The sequence below is a fragment of the Colobus angolensis genome, unplaced genomic scaffold (assembly GCF_000951035.1).
Source record: "Colobus angolensis palliatus isolate OR3802 unplaced genomic scaffold, Cang.pa_1.0 Scaffold283, whole genome shotgun sequence".
Lineage (NCBI taxonomy): Eukaryota > Metazoa > Chordata > Mammalia > Primates > Cercopithecidae > Colobus > Colobus angolensis.
In genome coordinates this window covers 781,789-787,409 of record NW_012116077.1, presented here as the reverse complement: position 1 = coordinate 787,409, position 5,621 = coordinate 781,789, and the positions used below count along the sequence as shown (strand labels likewise).

Genomic DNA, 5,621 nt, shown 5'->3' with positions numbered 1-5,621 from the left:
TCTCCCTCCCCCTGCCACCCCAGCAGGCCCCAGTGTGTGTTGTTCCCTTCCCTGTGTTGATGTGTTCTTATTGTTCAGCTTCCATTTATAAGTGAGAACATGCAGTGTTTGGTTTTCTGTTCCTGCGTTAGTTTGCTGAGGATAATGGCTTTCAGCTCCATCCATGTCCCTGCAAAGGACATGATCTCATTCCTTTTTATGGCTGCATAGTATTCCATGATGTATATGTGCTACATTTTCTTTATCCAGTCTATCATTGATGGGCATTGGGTTGATTCCATGTCTTTGCTATTGTAAACACATATATTTATTTGCCCTTAGTGTCCTTTATATTTTTTTCTTCCTGCAAAATACATTAATGTTAAAAAAGAAAAAAAAAATCCTTTCAGTTTATTTCAAGTGTTTCCTTGTTTAAATGTCCTTCAGTTTATTTCAAGTATCTTTTTTTTTTCCGGTTTCTCCTGGACAAGATGAAAAAGACCTTACTGAAAATGCAAAATTAGGCATGAGAAAAACTTCTGTTCCCCCTCCTGACCCAGTGATAAGGGAATTCTTCGTGCTCTACAATGGAAGAAGGAACAGGCTTGTGAGCAGCCAGTACATCGCTATAGCTGCATCATCACAGGCAGTAAGAACATTTGGATTGTGTCTTTTCTCTCCCAGTTACACCTCACAGTTTCCAACAGGTTTGGCCACTGCAACCTCCTCATGGCAAACTGGCCACAACATGGCTGGAGAACAAGCAGGCGAGGAGGAGTGTCAGATGGAAGGCCTTCTGCAAATGGGCAGCCTACAGAACTGTGATGGGTAGGAGCCAGGCTTGGATGGAGCCTGTATCTGTGTGGACGAGCAAAGCAGTTCCATGTCACCAGGTGCAGGGCTACAGGGGCTTCTGTCCTGTGCTGTGCATCTTGATGACCTAGGCCTGAGGGTCACAAGGGCAGCACAGTGAGGACTTAAGCACCTGGAAAAATCAACATCCAGCGAGCTCACGTTTCACAACATCTGGTCCACCAACTCTCCCAAGAGGAATTGTCGTTGGAAGAATGCACTTAACGTTTGTTCAAATGTTTTTGTTTTTGTTTTTTTGTCAGGGGAGGCAGACAGAGTCTCACTCTGTTACCCAGACTGGAGTGCAGTGGTGCGATCTCGGCTCACTGCAACCTCCGCTCCCCGCAACCTCCACTCCCCAGGCACAAGTGACCCTTCTACCTCAGTCTCCTGAGTAGTTGGGACTACAGGCATGCAACATCACGCCCGGTTAATTTTTGTATTTTTAGTAGAGACAGGGTTTTGCCATGTTGCCCAGGCTGGTCTCGAATCGTGACCTCAAGTGATTCACCTGCCTCGGCCTCCCAAAGTACTGGGATTACAGATGTGAGCCACCGAGCCTGGCCAAAAGAGATTTATTATTATTTTTTTCTCTGGGTGGTAGAAATGCCAGTGGTTTTATTTTCTTTTTACTGATACACATTTTCTGCAATGGTACGGTATTAATTGTGTTAAAAACAAAACAAAAAAAAGAAATGATAAAAGGTGTTTTTCAAAGGACCCCAGTCCCATTTATAAGGCAAATAATGGGACTGGGGTCCTTTGAAAAACACCATCAATCATTTCTTTTTTTCTTTCTTTCTTTTATTACACTTTAAGTTCTGGGGTACATGTATAGAACGTGCAGTTTTGTTACATAGATGTACACGTGCCATGGTGGTTTGCTGCACCCATCAACCCATCGCCTACATTAGGCATTTCTCGTAATGTTATCACTCCCCTAACCCCTCACCCCCCAACAGGCCCCAGTGTGTGATGTTCCCTTCCCAATGTCCATGTGTTCTCATTGTTCAACTCCCACTTATGAGTGAGAACATGCAGTATTTGGTTTTCTGTTCTTGTGAGTTTGCTGAAAAGGATGGTTTCCAGCTTCACACAAACTCATTCTTTTTTATGGCTGCATAGTATTCCATGGTGTATATGTGCCACATTTTCTTTATCCAGTCTATCATTGATGGACACTTGGGTTGGTTCCATTTGAGACCAACTTGAGGAGGCAGTCTGACTCTTAGCAGAGCTCGAATGCTGTGCTGGGAGGTCTGCTGCTCTCTTCAGAGCTGTCAGGCAAGGATCTTTAAGTCTGCTGAAGCTGCACCCACAGCCACCCCTTTCCCCAGGTGCTCTGTCCCAGGGAGATGGAATTTTTATCTATAAGTCCCTGACTGGGGCTGCTGCCTTTTTTTTTTTCAGAGATGCCCTGCCCAGAGAAGAGAAATCTGGCAGTCTGATCACAGCAGCCTTGCTGAGCTGCAGTGGGCTCTACCCAGTTCAAACTTCCCAGTGGCTTTGTTTACACTGTGAGTATAAGACCATGTACTCAAGCTTCAGCAATGGCGGACGCCCTTCCCCTCATCAAACTCCAGCATCCCAGGTCAATCTCAGACTGCTGCTGTGCTGGCAGAGAGAATTTCAAGTTGGTGGATCTTAGTTTGTTGGGCTCAGTGGGGGTGGGACCCGCCCAACCAGACCACTTGGCTCCCTGGCTTCTGCACCCCTTTTCCAGAGGAGTGAATGGTTCTGCCTCACTGGCATTCCAGGGGCCACTGGGGTATGGAAAAAAAAGAACTCCTGCAGGCCCGGCGCGCTGGCTCATGCCTGTAATCCCAGCACTTTGGAAGGCCGAGGCCGGCGGATCACGAGGTCAGAAGATCAAGACCATCCTGGCTAACACGGTGAAACCCCGTCTCTACTAAAAAATACAAAAAATTAGCCAGGTCTGGTGGCAGGCGCCTGGAGTCCCAGCTACTTGGGTGGCTGAGCTGGGAGAATGCCGTGAACCCGGGAGGCGGAGCTTGCAGTGAGCCTAGATTGCACCACTGCACTCCAGCCTGGGCGACAGTAGGAGACTCCGTCAAAACAAAACAAACAAACAAACAAAACTCCTGCAGCTAGTTGGGTGTCTGCCCAAATGACCGCCCAGTTGTGTGCTTGAAACCCAGGGCCCTGGTGGGGTGGGCACCGGAGGGATTCTCGTGGTGTGTGAGTTGTGAAGACTGTGGGACAAGTGCAGTATCTGTGCTGGAGTTACTCAGGCTTAGTCCCTCATGGCTTCCCTTGGGCAGGGGTGAAAATTCCCTGACCTCTTGCACTTCCTGGGAGAGGCAACGCCCCACCCTGCTTCAGCTCGCCCTCCATGTGCTGCACCCACTGTCCAACCAGTCCCAGTGAAATGAACGGGGTACCTCAGTTGGAAATGCAGAAATCACCCACCTTCTGCGTTGATCTCACTGGGAGCCACACGCAGGAGCTGTTTCTATTCGGCCATCTTGCCAGCAATCGAGATTTATTTTTATAATGAATTGGTTCACAAAATTATGGGGTCTGGCAAGGTGAAAGATCTGCAGGGTGAGTAGACAACCTGGAGGCCCAGCAGAGCTGATAATTTAGTTCCAGTCCAAAGGCCCGCAGGCTCGAGACCTAGGGAGAGTTAATGTTTCAGGCTAATGGCAGAAAAAAAGTCAATGTCCCAGATTGAAGATCATCACTCAGGAAGAATTCTCTCTTACTCAGGGAACGGTCAACTTTTTTGTTCTATTCGGGCTTTCAACTGTTGAATGAGTGCCACTCACATTAAAAAGGGGAATCTGCTTTACTCAGCCTACTGATTTAGATATTATTCTCATGCAGGGACACCCTACAGGCTGGGTGCAGTGGCTCACACCTGTAATTCCAGGGCTATGTGAGGTTGAGGTAGGAGGATCACTTGAGCCCAGGAATTCGAGACCAGCCTGAGCAACAGAGCAAGACCCTGTCCATACAAAAAAATTAAAATAAATTAGCCAGAGGTGTCGGCATGCACCTGTAATTCTAGCTGCTTGGGAGGCTGAAATGGGAGGATTGCTTGCTCCTGGGAGGCTGAGGCTGCAGTAAGCTATAGTTGTGCTACAGCACTCCAGCCTAGGCAACAGAGCAAGAGCAAGACCCTATCTCTGTATTAAAACACACACACACCTTTGCAGACACCCTAGAATAATGCTTGACCAAACCCTCTTGACTCCATGGCCTAGTCCACTGATACATAAAACTATTGCCTAAAAATGATTTGAACATCACTGACCTAGTGATGAGAAATGTGAAGCCAGCGAGCAGAAGGTCTTTGATCTTCAAATCTTCCTTATTGAATTTATTTTGCTGGTTGAGTTTAGGTGCCAGCCTTCATTCCCTTGTGGAGGCTGCAGAGGAGAATCAGTTTCCTGGCTTTGTGTAGCTTCTAGAGGTCACCACATTCCTTGGCTCATGACTGACCCAGTTTCTCTATCTTCAAAGGCATAGGTTTAGCCTTTCTCATATCAAATCACTCTGACACAAATTTCCCTGCCTCCCTTGTTTATTTATAAGGATCCTTGTGATTATATTGGGCCCACCTGGATAATCCAGGATACTTGCTCCTTCTCCAAGTCAGCTGATTAGCAACCTTAATTCCACCTACAACCTTAATTCTTCAGTTAACAACAAAAAAAAACAAACTCTAAAAGATTTTAAAGAGACTTATTCTAAGCCAACATGAGTGATTGGGGCCCAGGAAGACACACAAATCCAAGAAGCCTTGAGTAAGTGGTCTTGAGGCAGTTAGGTCACAACTCTGTTTCATATATTTCAGGGAAGTAGAAGTTACAGGCAAAGTTGTAAATCAACACATGGAGTTTATACATTGGTTTGGCCAAAAAAAGCTGGATATTTTGAAGTGGGGGTTTACAGGTCATAGGTGGCCTCTGAGATTCGTTAACTTGCAGTTGGTTAAAGGAGTAAAACTTGGGGGTCAACAGAAAGGAATGTTTTAAGATAAGGATGCTATGTCGCAAGATCGATGACCAGCAACTGCAATTTAACCTTTGACTTGCATAGCCTTAGGTCTTGTTTATAATTGGGTATCTTAGTCATAAAGAGTCTGTTTTGTCAGTGTTATGATCTCTATTTTAACATTAATGCTGGTCAGTTGTTGTGCCTAAGCTCCAAAAGGGTGGGGATATAACGAGACATGTTCAATCTCACTTCTTGTCATGGCCAGGAATTCACTCTTTAAGGTTTTTGCGAGAGGTCCCTTGGCCAAGAGGCAGTCCCTTCAGTCGGTGGAGGGACTTTGGGTTCTTTTAGCTTACACCTCCTTGCCATGTAATATATTCACGGATGTTGGGAGTTACAAAATGGGTATCTTTGGGGGTCCGTTATTCTGCCTGCCACAATATTCATGCCAGGGACATCTGAAAGAGCCTCTCCCTTCACACTACTGACCTGTTTCCAGAGCGACATTGGCTCCCTGGCTCAGGGCCATTTTCTGGCGTCTGGGCCCTTCTACAATAGAGCCTTCTGGTAACAGAGCCTTCCGTACTTAGCCAGCGTTATCTTCTCAGAATTTCTTCTTTTACTGGTTTTCTTGCCTAGAAAGTGGTTCTTGCAGCCAGGTGTGATGGCTCACACCTGTAATCCCAGCACTTTGGGAGGCCAAGGCGGGTCGATCACGTGAGGTCACGAGTTTGAGACCAGCCTGGCCAACATGGCAAAACTCCGTCTCTAGTAAAAATACAAAAACTTAGCCGGGCATGGTGGCAGACACCTGTAATCCCAGCTAC

The 5,621-nt window shown here is 46.6% G+C and overlaps 1 long non-coding RNA gene across 1 annotated transcript; it reads right to left on the bottom strand.

The window, feature by feature from the left end:
- Positions 1-407: 407 nt before the first annotated feature.
- On the bottom strand, positions 408-4,215 carry LOC105516503. Its single transcript, XR_001002497.1, has 3 exons — positions 4,109-4,215; positions 3,262-3,598; positions 408-925 (listed from the first exon to the last, which is right to left on the bottom strand). It is a non-coding gene; the product is annotated as an uncharacterized LOC105516503 (long non-coding RNA).
- Positions 4,216-5,621: the final 1,406 nt, after the last annotated feature.